This window comes from Bos indicus, chromosome 25, assembly GCF_029378745.1.
Source record: "Bos indicus isolate NIAB-ARS_2022 breed Sahiwal x Tharparkar chromosome 25, NIAB-ARS_B.indTharparkar_mat_pri_1.0, whole genome shotgun sequence".
NCBI lineage: Eukaryota > Metazoa > Chordata > Mammalia > Artiodactyla > Bovidae > Bos > Bos indicus.
The window spans coordinates 6,276,996-6,297,994 of NC_091784.1; the positions used below are offsets into that span (position 1 = coordinate 6,276,996).

At 44.2% G+C, this 20,999-nt stretch overlaps 1 protein-coding gene across 7 annotated transcripts in view; it reads left to right on the top strand.

Moving 5' to 3' along the window:
- Positions 1 to 20,999, top strand: part of RBFOX1 (RNA binding fox-1 homolog 1) — a 2,439,741-nt gene that overhangs the window by 1,017,724 nt on the left and 1,401,018 nt on the right. The gene's annotated exons all lie outside the window — the stretch shown is intronic.

Here is a 20,999-nt window from a genome sequence, read left to right on the forward strand (position 1 = left end):
ATAAAAATGACTGTGAAAAAGAAGTTCTGTACTTTAAGATGCTGGGGTATGTTTTGGAAATTTCATTTGTTTTTAGCAAGTAAGCACTTTCTGCCGTCTGCCTTTCTCGTTGCACACAAGGACTTTATTTTTGGTGAAGTTAGCAGTATTTTGTCCAATTTCTCCCACTCTTATTTTTTTCTGATACACTAGCATTCAGAGTGGTGGTGGGGGTGACGCTGCATTCTCCATAAAGTCTCTGCCATCGGCCCGCTTCTGCCTGAGTTCTGTCGGTGAGCCACTTGTTTTCAGAAGAAATCTGTAATAATTTAGCCATAACTATAAAAATTTTAAAAGGCTTACTTAAAGAAATATTTATTTTTTTCCAAGATGTAGCTTCCTTCCTAGGTCTCGGAATTTTAGTATATTCTACTTCTGAGAGTGCTGGAGACTAATTTGATACATCAAATATCATAAAGGGGCAGGTAGAAATTGGTGGCTGTGGGACTCCAGGCCTGGAAGAGGCTGATCAAAGAGAATTCTTTCACCCTCAGTGGTGTTGCAAGACTCCTGTTATTGCTGTGGCATTTGCATATGCGAAGGGAGCTGGGAAACAGGAGGAGACAGAAAGAAATAAGAAAGATGATGTATTCGCCGCTCGCTCGCCACATCAGAATGACTAAGTGTAACCCTGATCAGCTAAAGCTTGTATCACATAGGAGATTAGACCCACAGCTTTTGTTCCCAATAAGAAAGGAAATTTCATGTTTAATTCCCTACATGCCACATCTATCCTTTAATGCCTTTGAAGTTCGGGCTACAGCATCCCTTGAAAACTGGGGAGATTTTGTTAGCGAAACAAGGAGAGGGCTGTTTGGCATGCAGTCTGTTCAGATCCATTTGGTGCCAAGTTAAGTATGTATGTTTCTCTAGCTGTTCCTGTTTCAAGCAGTGTCCTTCTGGACTTCTTGGTGGTGCTGGAGCAGGCCGGGGAGGAATGGGGGACGGAGGGTGTTGAGGGTGGGTTTTCCAGTGATGCATGCCCCTTCCACCTTTCTCTGTATCTTCTCGACACGATACAAATTACTGCTTCCCAGAAAGAAATCCGTGTTCCTTTCCAAGATTGGGGCTGAAGACTCTGACCTAGGGGAGTCTCTGGTCCCTGAGATAATTAGCACACTGTTGTAAGAAACTCATGTTAATTTGTCTATGGATATGGTATTTTCATATCTACAATTGCAGTCAGAAGAGGAGAAAAATATTAATTTGCTGCTCCAAACCAGTGTGCAGATATCTGATAATTTTTTTAAAAAAATTAAAAAGGAAGAAATGGAAAACTTCTCATCGGGGATGTTTAGAGCTGTGGCCCAACCTCCGTGCCCGATAGATTCTGATGCCTTCCTGTTATCATAGCTTCTCTGGCTCAGTGTGTACCTCCACCAGCTCCCAGGGCCCACAAGTACGTAGGTGGAGTTCTGGGAGGTTGCTTGGTTACCAGGAAAGGAGATGATCTGGCATGTCCACTGGGCCATGTGCCTAGTCCTTGGGTCCCCTTCACCAGTCCCGTGTGTGGTACCTCATTGCAAGGGTTGGGAAACAACTCCAGCCTCTCATGGGATTTTATAGGGAGCAATGGCTGCAGTTGGAATTGTCTCAGATCTAACTCTGTGCCTGGGCTGATGCACTGGCTATCTTATTTTAGGCTGAGACAGGGTTGGATATCGTTGGCTTCAGAAAATCCGTGTCCAATTTCCTGTTTTCAAAGTTTGGTGATCGCTCGTTGCTTTTATTTTTTCCCAGAATTCCCCATCTGTGTTAACCTTAGGACAGATTGGCCAATGTACATGATGCAGGGGGTTAGCTCACATGACCCTACGTCTGTGTAGGGCATCTGGTTCCCACATCCCTTTATGAGCTGCATCTAGACGGAAAGCTGCATAAAGCTGATTGTAGCACCATCAGCAGTTGATCTTCTGCCTCCGAGTAATTTCTGACAACTTTTATCTCTTTATTTAAGTGAATTTTAACAACACTTTCTTTTATTTTGGAGAATAGCCAATTAACAATGATGTCATAGTTCCAGGTGGACAGTGAAGGGACTCAGCCATACATATACACGTATCTATTCTCCCCCAAACCCCGCTCCCATTCAGGCTGCCACATAACTTTGAGTAGATTTCACTGTCCTCCAGCGTTTAAATTTAACTTCCAGTGGAAGCCTTCCTTTGACCTCTGTCTTCTGTCAGATTGCACTTTCATGGCATGCTGTGTCAGAATTAAAACTCATTCATTCGTTGAGCAAAAATTAATGTCATGTTTGTCTTTTTCTTTAGTCCAGTGCCATCCAGTAGAACTTCCTGTGATGATAAGATAGTCTTTATCTGTGCTGCGCAGCGTGGTAACCACCAGCCGGATCTGGCCATCGAGCCCTTCACCTGTGGCCATCAGCACTAGGAATTGAGGAATTGAGCCTGCAATTTTGTTTGTTTTTAATCAAATGAAGTTTAAGCAGCATGCTGTGGCTACTAACAGCCTACCACGCTGGGTAGGGCATCTGTAGACCAGAGGTCCTCTGAATGCAGGGGCGAAGTCTGAGTTGTCCATTCTTGTACTCAGGCTGTTAATCAGCTGATACAAGTCAGTGTGGAAATGGGTTGGTAAGCTTCTGCTGTCCCAGACAATTAAGCATCTTTCACCCCTGCAATTCCATATGCCTTATCCCCCCACATGGACCCTTGATCCAGAACTAAAGGATTAATGATCTTCCTGCCTGGTCCTTTGGTGCCCTGACATGTGTCCATTCTAACTGGTTGGTGTCTGACTCATGCTGGTCATTAAATAATATATGTGTGTGCTAACTCACTTCAGTTGTGTCCAGCTCTTTGAGACCCTATGGACTGTAGCCCACCAGTCTCCTCTGTCCATGGGGATTCCCCAGTCAAGAATACTGGAGTGGGTTGCCATGCCCTCCCCCAGCTTATCCTCCTGACCCACATGGGTCAAACCCACATCTCTTACATCTCCTGCATTGGCAGGCAGGTTCTTTACCACCAGGGCCACCTGGGAAGTCCAAATACTATATAAGCTCTGATTATATTCACAGTGGTGACTGTACTCATGTCCATAATAGACAATCAGTACTTGTTGGGCATAGTGATGGGTGAACACCTGGAGTGATGGGGGATGAACAGATGCCATGAGTGCGGCTCATCTTCTGCTGGAGTGTTATATAAGTGAGGACGACAGAACTGACCTTAGAGCAGAGAACAGTCTGGGTCACCCTGATGCTGTTTTTTGTCCTCACCTTTCGCTGAGTATTCTTCTTCCAAGCTTCTACCTCTGCTTTGTCTGCTGTGGGGCCCAGAACACCTGGCTTCAGATCTGACACTGGGCTCTAGTGCCACGTGCAGCACAGGCTGCTGTATCTCTCCACTTACTTCTGGCTGTCATTTCTGACTCTAAATTCCCAACGCGAAAATCCGATCAGACCCCACTCACTCACCTAAGGATACCATTCTCCTCCCAGGGACCCCACTCCCAAGCTTTAGCCATCTCTGCCTTTGTCTTTCTCCTCATGCACCATCAAGAAAGAAATGAGTTTTTGATCTGGGTCTTCTAAAAGCCTCACTTCCATACCCTCTTGTTGGCACACACTCCACAAAGTCCTTCTTTACACGGTGAAGTCTTCCTAACTGGTCCTCATGCCTGAAGCCACCTTTCCCCTGGGTTCTATTCTATTTATGGAAGGAATAACATTCCTGAAGCATGAATATCATCTTGTTTAAAAAACTAGTTACTACCAAACACCCGCCCTTCTCTCAGAGGATCCCTAAATACCGTCTGTTCCAATTGGGCAAGATGATCTCTTGAGTTCTAAATATGTTTATTTCCCAACATCATGCATTTGCAATCCTCAGTCTCTTCCCTGTGGTCTTAGTATAGAAACTTCTGTTACGATCTCTGTGAAGACCCTCCTGATGAAAGAAGTTTTACCCATGTACTTGAGTTCCTTGATTCCCTTTTGTAGGAGAAAGAAAATACCAAGTCTCTTTTCAGTGTACAAGCATGACCCCCATGATCCTATTTTTAGAATCTGGAGCTCAGTGGAGCAGATAAGAGGAGAACAGTGCAAGGGTGAACAGGAAGAGAAGGAGCAATGATGGTCACCCAGGGAGGTGGAATTCTTTTGAGTTAAAGAAATCAGCAGCCTGACTGGGGGTGGGAGAGGGCGAGCATCACTGGGAATTCAAGAGGGAAGGAAGAACAAGAACAGGAACAACACAAGAGCATCAATTTCATCCATGTCCAGACCTCGGGAGGGTGTCTGCCATTTGGAGTCCCATGATCTAGAGGGCATAGAAAAAGATGCTCACTGACCTTCTCACTTTCATTGTCACTTAGCCAACCAGCTGCTACCACCAGACACCCTTGATCACACATCCCACATGTGTGTCTCTTGTCTCTCTTGAACTGCTGCCTAGCAGAGCCCTAAGGCATTCTTCCTTCTCTCCATGTCTCCCCTCTGCAGGATTGGGAGTAGGAATTCAGGGGATATTTTTGATTTAATGAGTATAAGGAAATGAGAGGTGAGAAAGGAGAGTGTAGGGAGAGAAATACAAGAAGACAAGCATTTCCTTCTGCTCCTGTATTGTTCGAGCAGGGGAAGATACGAAAGAATGAAAATTATAAGGAAGATTTGTGTGAGGGTAGAATTTCAGGACCATGGATAGAGAAGAGAAGCCCGAAGTGGTACCTGGCTTGCGGTTCTTCATCATTTCTACCATGGTGCTCATCATGACCCGTATTTATCCTGTTTATTACTTGTGTATTATCTGTCTCCTCCATTGGGCTGGAGAATATAGAAGGTATGGTTTGTGTCTTCCTTACTCACTGCTATATCCTATATCCCTAACACCTCTCAAATGAGAGGCACACATCTATTTTGAAAGAATTATTGAGCTGCATAGATTGAGGGTATGAAAGACGATCACACTATTTGTACTTTGAATCATTCTTCTGTCATTCCTAATCACTTACAATTCACCTCTATGCCATGTCTCATTCAAGACCAACCTCTGAAACATCAGGAGAGCTAGACTCATGTCCCGGCATTATTAATCAACTGTATGAGTCTTCTTTCCCCCCTTTTTGGCTGTGCTGGGTCTTCATTGCTGCATGGCCTTGCTCTAGTTCCAGTGACGGGGAACTGCTCTCTAATTCTGGTGCCTGGGCTCCTCATTGAGGTGGCTTTTCTTGTTGCACAGCATGGGCTGCAGAACACAGGCTCAATGGCTGTGGTGCACAGGCTTAGTTGCTCCATGGCATGTGGGATCTTCCTGGGCAAGGGAGCGAACCCATGTCCTGGATTGGTGGGTGGGTTCTTTACCACTGAGCCACTAGGGAAGTCCCAACCATGTGATTCTTAACAATACATTTGACCAAATTTAAGTTTCCTCATTAAAAATTGTAATAGTAACAGCAAGGAATTGAACTCCAGTAGTCTGGACCTGGGTTTCCTTGATGCCTCAGACAGTGAAGAATCTGCCTGCAATGTGGGAGATCTGGGTTCCGCCCTTGCATCAGGAAAATCCCCTGGAGAAGGGAATGGATACCTACTCCAGTATTCTTGCCTGGAGAATTCCACGGACACAGGAGCCTGTCTGGCGACAGTCCACGGGGTCACAGTCAGACATGACTGAGCGACTTTCATGCACTCATTTGGTCTGTAACTAAGGCCCCTTCCAAGTTGGAATTCAGTAAACAAACATGGAAGACAGAAACTAGGCCAAGGAAGAGAAGGCTGAGGGAGGGTATCATTATCTCAGCAAGGCCAAGATTGTTGAGTTATGACTAGAAGTGGTTCTTCACACCCCGACCTGTGGGCAGAAATGAGCCCCTTGTCTCCTGGACAAGAAAGAAAATATATCAGACACGTTGGGGACTAATGCAGTACTGATATTCTGCCTTCTGTTTTCTGTATTAATAAGTTGATAGGGCTTCCCTGGTGGCTCAGATGGTAAAGAATCTTCCTGCAATGCAGTAGACCTGGATTCGATCCCTGGGTTGGGAAGATCCCTTGAAGGAGGGCATGGCAACCCACTCCAGTGTTCTTGCCTGGAGAATCCCATGGACAGAGGAGCCTGGCAGGCTTCAGTCCATAGAGTCACAAAGAGTCAGACACGACTGAGTGACTAACACACATACACAATAAGTTGATACTGATAAAGTTTGATCCACACACATAGATTGCTTTAGAGAATTAGAGGAAATAAAAGCAGATTTTGCCTGCAACCTCTCATACTGGCTTGAACACATAAGAGGCAAAATCTTGGTATTCATCCTGATTATTCATCAGTTCCCAGCTGAATGACCAAGGAAAACAATGACTCGGGATTTCTGCTAAATCCCTTCACTTAAGCTAAAGATTAGATCTACTTGCTGTTTCTATTTAACATTGTAATATGAAATATATATATATATATATATATATATGTATGTATATAAAGACATTGGTGAACCTGTAGCAATGGCTGGAAATTGCAAAGGACAAACAAAAATTTCAGTAAAGTGGCTGGTTATTGAGTTACAGCAACAAGGAATTTGGTTTCTCGGAGTAGAGGAAGCTACAGATTTTTTCAACTTTTGGCAGGCTCCACAGAAGGATAAACTTTCTCCAATTGCTGGTAGCCAGAACAGTTTTTTAAATATGTGACTAGTTTCTTTGGAACCCAAGTAATTAATTCCCACAAATAAAGATTCTTGACTCATTGAAAAATTATGTTTAAGAATGTCTGATCTATGTTAGCTTAAAGAAAGTTAAACAGGGATTTCTTCTTTGTGTAATGGGAATATGGAAACCCCAACTCTGTGCCTGGCACACAGTCAACACTAAATAAATGATAACAGTGATTACCATTTTTGTTATTCATAACAATGGCATAACTGAGAAGTCGTCTCCTCTCACTGACTGACATGTGTGTGTGTGTGAGTATGTGCATGTTGGCAAGTTGGTTAATTCACTGGACCTCAGTCCCCATTTTTAAGGAGGATGAGTCATCTTGGAAAAACTGTATTATTGTATACTGCAGCTCAGTTCTTAGGAGAGTGACATAAAGAGAATACTCACTCTGTGATGTCTTCATTCATTCATTTATGAACAGATAACTATAGAGAATTATTGTGTTGGATTCTTGCTGGGTACTACGGATATTGCAGCAGACAGACGGACATGGGGTCCTGAATTTATGATAAAAGTTAAGTAAATAAAACATTCAAAGTTCTATTAACTATCCTAAACCATTCAGTCACAGAGAGACATATATGTTGGGCTCAGAAGACAGGGATATGATTAGATTCATCTCAGACGTGGGCAAGGTCAACAGTTATCCACATTATAGGTAAATTCTTCTCTTCCATCTTCCCAAGCCAATTTTTTTTTTCTTCTTTTTGAGCTGGCTGGTCTTTGTTCTGGCCCTCTCTCACCCTTTACCTGCAGTGCTCTTGCAGGGCACTGCCCCCCAGCTCCCCAGAAGTGACCATTTTCACAGAACACTGCTGGACTCTCCCCACCAAGTCTCTAAGCTTCCCTCTGCAGAATCAATGCCCATTTCCAGCTACTAATGCATTAATAACAGAAACGTCCCTGGCTGTGACCTACCTGAGTCATTACACACTAATCATCGGAGGCAATTTCAAGCAGATTGACTAGTGATCAGTGTCCTCCCCGGCGTCCAGGCAGGAGGACACACCACTGCCTTCATGGCCCGGGAGCAGATGGCTGAGAGCGTGATCGCTCACCACAGCTGGTGCGGCTCTGACTCCAGGAAGGGGACTCGCCATGTCTTGCATGCAAAGCCAGGCTCTCTCACCCAGGGGCTCTGCTCCAAGGGCCCACCTTCTGTTTCCAAACAGATTCCAGGCTCTCCCTGACCTTCTTTGTGCCCATTTGAAAATCAGTGCTCAAATAACTCTCTGCAGATGATGAGGAAACAGGATTGGCCTGCACCCCAGTCTTTCTAATAGACGTGGCTGCCACAAACCAGTCCAATTCCTCTCCCATGATTCAGTGTCATTCCTTGTCCAGATTCATGGCCCAGCGTGGGCCCGTGAACCAGTGTTCTGACCTCTTCCCTCAAGTTTTAGCTTGAGTGTTTGTTTTCCTGTTGCTCAGTCACTGCCCACGATCATTGTTTTCAGGGTGACACGATACATCCACAGAATGATGCCTTGCTTCCTTATTATGAAATATCTAGAAAGTTCCCATTCTTTTCACGAACACTATTATTGTCACAGTTAATGACTCAGGATCTATAGAGTCTTCTTCCTGGGATAACTTCCAGGGGATGTACCCCTGAGGGGAATTTACACAGTCAAAGGATAAGAGCATCTTTTTCACTTTGGGTGCATAAGGTCTCTTTTTAATTTATATACAAATGGACAGTTAATTTACAGCCAGATCACTGTATTTTAAGTTTTCTACTCTTAACTGCCTATGTTTTATTAGCCCATAAGGAAGATTCAGGGAGTTCCCTGGTGGGCTAGTGGCTATGACTTCAAACTCCCAGTGCAGGAGTTCAATCCCTGGTCAGGGAACTAGATCCCACCTTGCAGAACTAAGAGTCCATATGTCACAACTAAAGATCCTGCATGCGACAATGAAGATCAAAGATTCTGTTTGTCACAACTAAGACTCAATGCAGCCAAATAAATGAGTATTAAAAAAAAAAGTACTGCCCCCTAAAAATAAAGAGAATTCAGATTATATTTAAGAGGAACTAGGCAATGGAGTGGTAAATGTGAGTCGGATCAAATCTTTACCTTCAAGGCACTCACAGAGAAGGAGAAGCCAGATTAGGGAATAGCCCACTGCTCCCCCAAACAGCAGAGCCCTAAGGAAGATGGAGCTTCAGGACCACTGGCTTCCGGCACAAGACTCCATTTCTGAGACTAGTGTCATTCAAGAACCTTTCCCTTTGATCTGAGTTGAATGTCATGCTGTTTCTTGAGAAGGGTTTACAGACTCAGTGTATTGGGAGTCTCAGGTTCTCCAGTCCCATGTTTGCTGTTCAGTCGCTCAGTCCTGTCCAGCTCTTTGCAGCCCCATGGACTGCAGCACGCCAGGCTCCCCTGTCCTTCACTGTCTCCCAAAGTTTGCTCAAATGCATGTCCATTGAATTGGTGATGCCATCCAACCATCTCATCCTCTGTCACCCCCTTCTCCTGCCCTCAATCTTTCCCAGCATCAGAGTCTTTCCCAACGAATGGGCTCTTCACATAGGGTGGCCAGAGTATTAGAGTTTCAGCTTCAGCATCAGTCCTTCCAGTGAATATTCGGGGTGGATTTCCTTTAGGATGGACTGGTTTGATCTCCTTGCCATCCATGGGACTCTCAAGGGTCTTCTCCAGCAGCAGTCCCATGTATCCTTGTTATATCTATAAATTCATTTATGAGAACTCAGTTGTGTGCATTGTGTTCTCAGTCTAAGTTTATGAGCCATCCATTACAGTACACTCTGAAAAATTCTGTTGGTAGAAATTCATAAAAATTGCACACTGCTAGCTAAAGAAGCAGTGAGCCTTTTGGCTGTGTGTGCTCAGTAGACAGTGGGTTACATCTAGTCATCGAGGTTCATTTAGATTCAGGTAAAGGAAGCAGCAGTCCTGGAGGGAAAAACACAGACTTTAAGACAAATAAATGGGGATTCAAATCTTGGCTCTCTATTTATCAGTCCTGCAAGTTTGGGAAAGTTATGTAACTTTTGTCAGCCCCAATGTCCTCTTCGATAATGAGGAAAGCAGTCACAGGCCAAAGGTTTCTTGTGAAGATTAAATGCAGATTCCTTTTGGGGAGGAGAGGGCATCTGTTTGAGGAAAGCCACTGGGATGGAGAATAGAATACTGAGAGCAGAACCTTGGCAGCAGTCAGCTCAGCAGAATAGAGAAGCAGAAACATTTTTCTATTGGGATTTCCCTGGTGGTCCAGCGGTTAAGACTCTGTGCTACCAAAGCAGGGGGTAACAGGTTTGATCCCTGGATAGGCAACTATGATCCCACATGCTATGTGGCATGACCAAAAATCTAAAGAAAGAAAGAAATAGGAAGGAAAAAAAAAAGTAAATTGGAACAAAAACGAAAACATGGCTCTGTTTCAGTTGAGGGAGACCTGGTTGTGGTTCTGACGGGCAAGAAGATGGAAGGAGAACTGAGGCAGAGGACAGAACCAGCAGGTTGGTGGGGATGCGACCACATATGAGGGGAAGGCCCTCACATGGCCTGGACTAGAGATCAGTTTGAAGTCATTTGCCTTGTCATAATCCAATCGTTCACTCTGTCTGCCTGTTTGCCGACTCCCAAGAGTGAAACTAACCTTTCACTTCAAAACACTTACATTTAAAATGTTTTTGAGGGACTTCCCTGGGAGCCCAGTGGTTAAGACTCCAGGCTCCCAGTGCAGGGGACACAGGTTCAATCCCTGGTCAGGGAACTAAGATCCCGCCTACTGCACTGTGCAGCCAAAATTTAAAAAAAAAAAAAAAAAATGTTTCTGAGAGTGAGCTTTTTATAGATGTTTCCTGAAGTGATGTGTTCCTGTCTGGGTCCATGCTGAGCAGAACTGATGTTGTCCTCAGTCATTCTGAAGGTGACAATGAGTGCAGGACATCTGCTCCCACCAGGCCTTGGGCTAAACTTTGTACACGAAGCTCTGTACCTTCTTTCATCCACAGGAGGACCTGTGAGATGGGTCCTGCTAATGCCTACAGTTTCACAGATGGGGAAACCGACCCTTGAATGGGTTACGTGGGCTGCTCATACTCAGATGGCCAGAAAGTGGGGGGGTGGGGCTGGGCTGGACTCTGGCCATCTCAACTCTGGAGTCCACTCTTGACCACTGTATACTAAGTTCTTTCTACGTGTAGGACCTGGGTCCAAAGTGCCAACAGGGCTGAGCATTTTAGTCCAGAAATAGTGGCAAGGAGTTTTGGCTGCAACAGAGGTTGGAGGCTTGTAGCACCTAAACATCTCAGTAATGTCTTATTCCTGTTGTTCAGTCACTAAGTGGTGTCTGACTCTTTGCGCCCTCATGGACGGCAGCACCCCAAGCTTGCCTGTCCTTCACCATCTCCTGGAGCATCTAGGTTGTTTTTATTGTCTATAGTGTAGGTGACATTGATGACTGGTATGATTAAAGATAAAATTTTGTGGAGCTTTCCTTTCTCTTCCTCTCCATGCAAAGAAAGAATGAGAAACATGATGTATGCTACACCATGAACACAGAAACTGCAGCATGGTCTGTGGTTACCAGGGATGTTGCATTGAACGGAGACTCCTGATAGTCGAGCCTAGTAGGTCCACCTAGAGCCCCAGGCCTAAGTCCTTCTGTTGCTCAACATGCTTGTACAGTAAGTCCCCTACATACAAACCCTCAAGTTGAGAACTTCCAAAGATATGAACGTGTGTCTAGTTCCGGCAAGGAACCGAAACCTGTGCCATCAACACCAGATGTGAGCCAAAGAGCAGCTTGTCCTCCATCTCCTACTGTTGGCAACCCTTCAGCTCTCCCATCTCCCACCTTCTCTCCCTGCCCCAGTCAGGACCTGTTCTTGCCTGTTCACTTGATGCCAGCCCCTGTATGCCAGCTGCTGTACTCTGCTACTGTACTTTTCAACATACCATCCTGTAAGATTGAAAATGTTTTCTCTATTTCTTGTGTTTGTTGATGTGCTATTTGTGTGAAAAGTATTATTAACCTATTACAGTACAATACTATACAGCTGATTGTGTTAGTTGAGTAACTAGGCTAACTTGGTGGACTTGCAAGCAAGTTTGACTCATGAACATGCTCTTGGAATGGAACTCGTTCATATGGAGGGGATTTACTGTAGACTCAAGGTGGGCTGCCGTCTATGGGGTCGCACAGAGTCAGACACGTCTGAAGCGACTTAGCAGCAGCAGCAGCAGCAAAGTGGCTTGATTCTTCCATCAGCATTTTAACTGGGTTGCAACTGAAGTTCAGTGCTGAGAGCAACAACAATTAAACAAAACAAAACAAAGGTGAGGGAGTGACCAGCAAGGAACTAAATTGTCCCTTTGAGATGTTATATGTAGCACTTGTTGTTCTTGTTCAGTCTCTCAGTTGTATCGACTCTTTTCCAACCCATGGGCTACGGCACGCCAGGCTTCCTTGTCCTTCACTATCTCCTGGAGTTTGCTCAAACTCATGTCCATTGAGTCAGTGATGCCATCCAATCATCTCATCTTCTGTCACCTCCTGCCCTCAGTCTTTCCGAGCATCAGGGTCTTTTCCAATGAATTCGCTTTTATACAATCATATTCTTGCCTGGGAAATCCCATGGACAGAGGACCCTGCCAGGCTACAGTTCATGGGGTCACAAAAGTCAGACATGACTTATTGAGTAAACCACCACCACATATATATAATATACATGTGGATAAAGAGTCAGCCTGCAATGTTGGAGACATGGGTAGACAGGGGTAGACATGGGTTCAGTCCCTGGGATGGGAAGATCCCCTGGAGAAGGAAATGGCAGCCCAATCCAGGATTCTTGCCTGGATAATCCCATGGACAGAGGAACCTGGCAGGCTACCATCCATGGGCTCGCAAAAGAGTCAGACATGACTCAGCACGCATGTACACATATATAGTTTAACACTATGAATATTCATAGGTGTTTTCACAGTTATTTTAATACAGAATTATGAGACTGGGGAAGTGAAGAAGGATTACATCTATCTCAGTCTAAAGTAAAAACGACTTGTTATTCAGAGCACAGGGTCCTGCTTCCACATGGTGGCCACTGTCTCAGGTCGGGTTACAAGCTCCTTTCTTAAGGCTGACTCTGCAAACATGACTTTGAACAGCCAGGCAGTGCCCCCTCTGCACAGAGCTCCTGAGAAGGCTTGTACATCTTTGCATCCTTCTTCAGCAGTCCTCACGGTGCTGAGCTCAGAGCTGTGGATGGTACGATATGTGTCAAGCCCTCTATCCTCCCTGTGAGAGCTTTGATCAGGGATGTGGTCAAAGGTGAGGCATCAGAACTGGTTCCCCACCGTCCCTGTGATCCTCGTCCTTGTCTCTTCCCAACAGGAATTGCCCTCTCACTGTATCCGGCAGGCGGCTAGAGCCCTGCTTTCATGCACTGGACAAATACGCATTGAATCCTCTTCTATGCCAGGCATGGTTCTAGCTGCTGGGGACAGAGTGATAAACAAGACAAGCGAGTTCCCAAATCCATGGGGCTTATAGTTCTCCAGAAGAAGCAAATATTAGACAAACAGTCATACAAATCAACATATGTTCTGTGCAATAAATGCACAGCATGTTATAAGAACCTGGACAGAGTGTGGTGGGCTTCCCATGAGACTCAGTGGTAAAGAATCCTCCTGCCAGGGCAGGAGATGCAGGAAACAAAGTTTTGATCCCTCATCAGGGATGATCCCTTGGAGTAGGAAATGGCAACCCACTCTAATATTCCTCCCTAGAAAATTCCATGGACAAAGGAGACTGGTAGGTTTCAGTCCATGGGGTCACAAAGAGTTGGGCACCTAAGTGCACACACAGGTGCAGAGTATGGTAACTTAATTTGAGATCAAGGAATTGATATTCAAGTTGAAACATTCTAGGGAAAAGTCTCTGGGTAGGTAGCGCAAGACAGTTAGGACTTTTGAAGAATTAAAAGAAGATGTGGGAAGGGAGTGCTATAATGGAGGCCTTTGATGGTATTAGATGAGTGGACAGGGAGAGAGATCCATCAAAGTACAGATTTCAGGTTTTATTCTAAGTGCCAGGATCAACCATTAAAGGATCTGGAAAGTAAGGAACATGATCATACTTGTGTTTTTAAAAATATCACTCTGGCTACTATATTGAAATTGTCTTGGATGGAGGCAAAGTGGAAGACAGGATAGCAGGTACGAGGTATGTTAAAATAGTCAGAGGGACGGCTGACATTGGCTTGTTGTGGGGTTGTGGCTATGGGGTGGAAAAAAGGTCAAGGATCCTCTCTGCCTGCTTGTCTACCTATTTGCCTATCTATGTAGGTATGGGTACATCTATCCATCCATTCATCCACCCACCCACACATCCACCCAACCTCCCTCCCTCCCTCCATCCATCCATCTACCCAACTACCATACCACCCACCCTTTCCATCCATCCTTCTTTCATCTACCTATGCTTCGTCCATCCATCCATCATCCATCCACCCACTCATCCACCCAACCCTGTCTCAATCCATCTATCTATCCACCCATCCACCACCCACCTGCTCGCCCACTTAACCCCTCTCCATCCATCTACCCATCCTCCCATTTACCACCCACCCATCCACTCAACCTGCCTCCCTCCATCCATCCATTCATCCACCATACCATCCATCTTCCAGCCATCCATCCATTCTTCCTTCTTCCATCCATCATCCAGCCATCATCATCACCTATTCCATGTTGCATAAAATCCACTTGCTCATTTTTTTAGTGCATCAGTGAGCAGTGCCACTGTATTCTAAGTCCTACAGAAGTCACAACACTGTTTTTGTTTTGTTTGGGGATTTTCTGTATTGCTCCAGGAATAGGCAGATAGTTCTTTCCTCCCCTATTAAAGTTTGTTTGGAGGCAGTCCTGTTGGCTCCCTCATTTCCCTTTGCTGCTGTTTACCTCGGATGACACTGTTTGCTTTTACATAAGTTCCTCATGCTCTGAAGGCTGACATTCTTAATCATCCTGTCACCTGTGTTACAGCGGGCTGCTGAAAAGATACCAGGTACGCCTGTAGGAGCTCAGGCCATCTCAGCAGTTTGTGGAGCTCCAATGGGATGTGAGGTGGTGGGGAGGTAATTAGTTTAGCCAGATGTAAATAGAAGAAGACTGAAGACACCACTAATATGTGGATGCCTAGGAGGAGGGGCGGCCGGCTTCCTTTCAGATTTGAGGAAGAATAATTGAATCCATAGCTATGAAAATGAAAGCAACATTAAGAGACTTTTATGGCAGTGTATGAGGTGGGAAGAGCTAAATTCAATCAATGTGAATTTACTGAGTGCTTATTATGTACCTGTCACTGTGTGAGGCATTTTAGCCAAACAAAGGGGAAAATAATAGCAGGACGTAAATAAGTCTTTATATTCACCATGGGAAGTCAAGATTTCAGAACAGGAGGATGCTTCAAGCATATATTAGAAAGGTTGAGTAGCAATTATAAGCTGTATTAATAGGTAGCACTGTTAGAGCTTTGACTATACGACTCTGTGACTATGATTAATTTGCTTAACCTCTCTGAACATCAAGTCTCTCATTTATGAAATGTTCATATGACAGCATGGAATGCCATTGCATACACAGAAACACACACAGACTGTGCACGTGTGCGCGCACACACACACACACACACACACACACACACAGGTCGGTTAGGGTTCTTCAGGGCTGCACTGGTGGTATTGTGCCAGGTAGGCAAGTGAAGAACATTCCCTTCACTAGACTCTTTTAAAGTCTACTATTTTAGCAAATTATTTAAAATATCTACATGTTTAGAGTAGAGTAAGTCAGCATAAACCTTGACATGGACTAGAAAAGTAAATAGGTGTTGGAAAAACCATAAAGATAAGGCATCCAGTCCCATCACATCATAGCAAATAGAAGGGGGAAAAAAAACTGGAAGCAGTGATGATTTTTCTTTTCTTGGGCTCCAAAATCACTGTGGATGGTGACTGCAGCCATGATATTCAAAGATGCTTGCTCTTTGGAAAGAAATCTATGACAAACCCAGATAGCGTTTTAAAAAGCAGAGACATCACTTTGCCGACAAAGTTCTGTATAGTCAAAGCTGTGGTTTTTCCGTGTATGGATGTGAGAGTTGAACCATAAAGAAGGCTGAGTGCTGAAGTATGGGTGCTTTTGAATTGTGGTGTTGGAGAAGACTCTTGAGAGCCACTTAGACTACAAGGAGATCAAACCAGTCAATCCTAAAGGAAACCAACCCTGAATAGTCATTGGAAGGACTGATGAAGCTAAAGATGAAGCTGAGGCTAAAGCTCCAATAGTTTGGCCATCTCATGGTGAAGAGTTGACCCACTGGATAAGACTCTGACACTAGGAAAGGTTGAGGGCAGGAGAAGAAGGCAACGGCAGAGCAGGACATGGCTGAATGGCATCACCAACTCAGTAGACATGAATTTGAGCAAACTCTGGGAAATAGAGAAAGACAGGGAAGCCTGGCATGCTATAGTCCATGGGGTCGCAAAGACTTGGACATGACTTGGTGACTGTACAACAGCAACAAAGATTTTCCTGATGGTGCACACTTCTCTCTGTTACATAAAAGGTATGGGGCTTATGCAAGTTAGTATATTAGCTGTGTTTTTCAAAGCATGGGCCTTTCTATTAAGAGTAGATCTTAGTAGTTGAAATCATACTGAAGTCTTCCTTGTATTCCATTTCTGACATCCGTGATATACACTGACATTCTCAGGGTCCTAATACATCTTTCCCGTGCATCTTGCATGTTGAAGGTTTTTTTTTTTTTTTTTTTGGTTTTTGCATCTGATACACAAGACTTCTCCATTTCTAGTCTTTTTGAGAATTCAGTTCCTTTTTAAACATCTCTCCTTATCATTCTAACTTCTCTTTTACCTCGTAGTCATTTCTATCATTTGTCTAACTCTTCACTAGCTTTTCATTCTTGTTTTCAGAATTCTCTCTGTAGGATGCACTCATAATTTCTACACAACTGAATACTCTTAATGTTTTTATTAAAAAAAATATAGATATTTTCTTACATGCTGTGTTGAAAATAAGACAACAGGAGTCACATGCTAAGCTTCAGGTTTCTCAGAAATAAAACCTTAAAACAAGTCAGTCAGAAATTGCCTGATCAACACTGGTTATCTGCCCAATAGACTGCTATCCCCTAAAGGAAAGTAACCTTGAAATAAACAATCCCCTTTTTTTTTTGCCGAATATAGCTGCCTTGTTCCAGCTCCCTTCTGCCTATAAAAATCTTTCATTTTGTACAGCTTTTCAGAGCTCCTTTCCGTCTGCTTGATTAAATGCTGCCCAATTCATGAATTGTTGGATAAAGCCAATAAGATCTTTAATGTTTATTCAGTTGAATTTTTAAAATAGTTTTCATTAAGTTTAAGATTGGTGATGTATATTTAAACATATCTCATAGGCATTATGGAGAAGGCAATGGCACCCCACTCCAGTACTCTTGCCTGGAAAATCCCATGGATGGAGGAGCCTGGTGGGCTGCAGTCTGTGGGGTCGGTGAGTCAGACACGACTGAGCGATTTCACTTTCACTTTTCACTTTCATGCATTGGAGAAGGAAATGGCGACCCACTCCAGTGTTCTTGCCTGGAGAATCCCAGGGACAGGGGAGCCTGGTGGGCTGCCATCTATGGGGTCGCGCAGAGTTGGACACGACTGAAGCAACTTAGCAGCAGCAGCAGCATAGGCATTATAACTTGGTAAAACATATTTTATAAATAAATGCTTAGAATCACAGAGCATTTTTCTTAAGAAGAACCTGCATATTACCTGACAGTTTCATTATTTACCAATTAATGATTTATCATATCACTAGATGATTCTCTATCTCCTCATTTATTGGTGAAAGAAAAGAAAACCGCCTTTCATTAACCATCAGAAGGACATAACTACTTTATACCCTGAGGGCTAAAGAACAATTTAAGTGAATTAAAATTACTTTTATTTTTACAGTGATGGGGTCGGAAATGGAATGGCTAGACTCAGAAGGATTTTTCTAGAGATGGATTTTAACAGTTGAATAGATTTGCCTTGATTAAAGAAGGAAATAAGAACTTGGAGAGGAAATGCAAGTATTACTTTAGGGTTATTGAGAAAATCTGGCTCACAGAGCTGAGCAGGACAAGGAGAACTTGTCAGCCACTCAAGACAAGTTGTTTTATTAAAAGTCAACTGAATGTGCCAGAGTGGTCGTTCTCTACTGAGAAGTAAGGCTCAAATTCCCATGGATTTTGTGTTCTCGAATCTGAGTATCTGGATTGACTTGTAGGGAGATTCGTATCTAGGCTTAGTGAAATCAAACTTAAGACAGAGGGCGGGCACATAGATGTCTTCTTGCTTGCCAGGTCTGATGAAGAGAGGCTTCCTGTAGTTTTGTTGAGGAGAAGGCATCTGAGCTCAGTGGGCAAGTGCTGTGATGGATTAGCAATGTCTTCCAGGTGTACAGGAAGGGGGCGGGGTGGCAGCACTAGAGCCAAGTATCACCATCCTACCTGAGACAGGGCATCTTCCCTTGTGATCAGAGACAGGGGGTGCTGTTTGCTTCTGGAGACTGTGTCCACTTGACTTGGTGCCTAAATATTAAGATGATTTCACTTCATTAAAACTGTCAAGGAGAGGGGAGCGATGGCATCTTAGAGCCCCGTGAGGATACTACGGTTTACTTGGGGATACCTATTAGTATTTCTAACCCAATTCCTTTTCAACACAATGGTTTAATTGTAGGAAGAGTTGTTTAGGGAATACTGTTTGATGGGGTTTAATCAATTTATGCTATTGGCTTCTGCTGCAGATTATATCGTTCAACACACAGGGCAGACTTGATTCCATTCATCTTGGGGAAAGGCGATTTAGAATGGAATACGGCGGCTTTGAAGCTGCTGTTCTCATTTCTGAAAGTGGATGGGTCCCAGGTGGAAGGTCTTGGCACTGTGTGCTGCTGTGTCCTTCCTGAATCTCTGTAAGCAGATGCTTGATCAGAGAACAGAGCCAGCGAGGGGAGGAAGTTGTCAAGATGTGCTGTTGGTAAATGTGTCTAGGGAGACTGACGTTTTCTTAACCACCCCTCTTAATCATAATAAAAATGTAGTGAATTTGAAAATTTAAAAATAGATAAAAATGAAAAATATATCATAAAACTGTATAACCTGCCTTACGATACTTTTTTTTTTATCAAATGTTTTCTTTTGTATTGGAGTATAGGTAATTAATGAGCTTCCCTGGTGACTCAGACGGTAAAGAATCCGCCTGCAATACAGGAGACCTGGGTTAGATCCCTGGGTCAGGAAGGACCCTTGGAGAAGGGAATGGCAACCCACTCCAGTATTCTTGACTGGAGAATCCCATGGACAGAGGAGCCTGGTGGGCTACAGTCCATGGGGTCACAAAGAGTTGAGAGTTGAGCATTGAGCAACCACCTAGCCGATTAACAATGCTGTGGTAGTTTCAAGTGAACATTGGAGGGACTCAGTAAATATATATGTATCCATTCTCCCCTAAACCCCCTTCCCATCCAGGCTGCCACATAACATTGAGGAGAGTCACAAATGTTAAACAATAGGTCCTTGCTGGTTACCCATTTTGAATATAGCAGCATGTACATAACCTGCCCAGGAAAATGAAGTTATGATTGCTGGGGCAGGGGGCAGGGAGGGAGAGTAAGGGAGTCTGGGAAGGTCATGTGATATTTTGTGCATCTATTATCACGTGCATTACCTGGTTTTCTAGGTGTAGAATAAGCATCAGTGGCAGGTGAGGGAAGCAGGGAGCCAGGGGAGCGGAGCTGATGGGCTGTAGACTCAAGCCGCCATCTTTGAAACCAGAATCAGTTGGTTAGCAGCTTCTGGTCCTCTCTGAGCTTGGACTTTTTCATCCAGAAGATGGATCAACAAATCAGAAGGATTAATAACTGTTACTGATCTTTAGTCCCTCTTGCTGATAAGGACACTGGGTCAAAGAAGTCAAAACCCGAAGGTGGTAAATGTCAGAGCTGGAATTATCCTTTGGAGCTCCTAAGAGACAGTACATTGTGAAGTTCTGTAGGGAGACCTGGATTTATTATCTGAATATGGGCTGGATTTTGAATCTAAAACTGGTCCTTCAGCTCCAACCTTGGCACACACTATCTGTGAGCTCTTTGCCGATTCCAAACTTCTCTTGGCCTCAGTCTCCTCATCTAGGAAAGCCTTAAGGTTCCCTAAAGGGCTGGTGTGAGAATCATATGATGCAGCAGATGTCACAGCAGTTTTCACAGCAGAACGCACCATGCCGATGGAAGGTAGGGATCCAAGCAAGATCAGATGTGTAGCTGCAGGAGAAGGGCAGGAAAGACATGGAACATCCCTTAGCCCAGGGGCGCAATTGATCTAGAACAAACATTTCCAGGCTGCTTGGATCCTAGCTAGAGTTATAGCATATCTGATAAACATCAGATTCAGTAAATATCATTTATTGAAAGTCTACTACATGCAAGTTACTCTTTCCATTTTCTCTGTGATTAAGGGCTGCTTCTAACACAATCCCTATCTTAGAGGAATGTAAAATTGCATTGAGAAAAGCATTTTTCAATCTGACCCATTTTTTTTTTTTTGGAAACTTAAAGATTTAGAGTAGTTTTTATTACTCAACAATTTCTTTCCATGAGGCTATTCTAGAAATGCTCTCTCTCTCTCTCTCTTTTCTTCTCTCTCTCTCTCTGTCCAAGAAGTATTCCCTCAGCCAAACTGGTCCCCTTATTTCCCTCCTCAAAATACCAAAAAAGTATGCCCCTACAATGTCTAATTGTCTTCTTAGTGGTGCATTTAGAGTCAAAGATGGTGATGCCAAGTCTTGTCCATGTCCTGCTTTCCCGACAGGGATAGTTTCTGAAAAGGGAATCTGGGGTGAGAGGTATGAATCACTGCCCTTTTTCTGTGAAAAGCCAAGGTTGTACCAGGGCGACCCAACCTGAAGCAAACCTAAAATATGAATGACTGATGGAACGGGGATAGGAAACTATGTTGCAGGCTGAGAGAGTCAAGATCATACAGAAGTTACAGGGTACGGATGGATGAGAACCAGTGATTCAGAAATCGGTCTCTTAGCAGAGCGTGTAGCAGGTGAGCACGCAGGGAGTCTGACATAGCTGCAGGGGTTATGGGCCTTCTAAACTGTGCCCCTTGGGTCAGTAGCTAGGGGTCCGGGCAGACAGCAGTGGGGGCTGGAGCCAGTGGTGGGCACACTGTGCTGCAGGGCCCT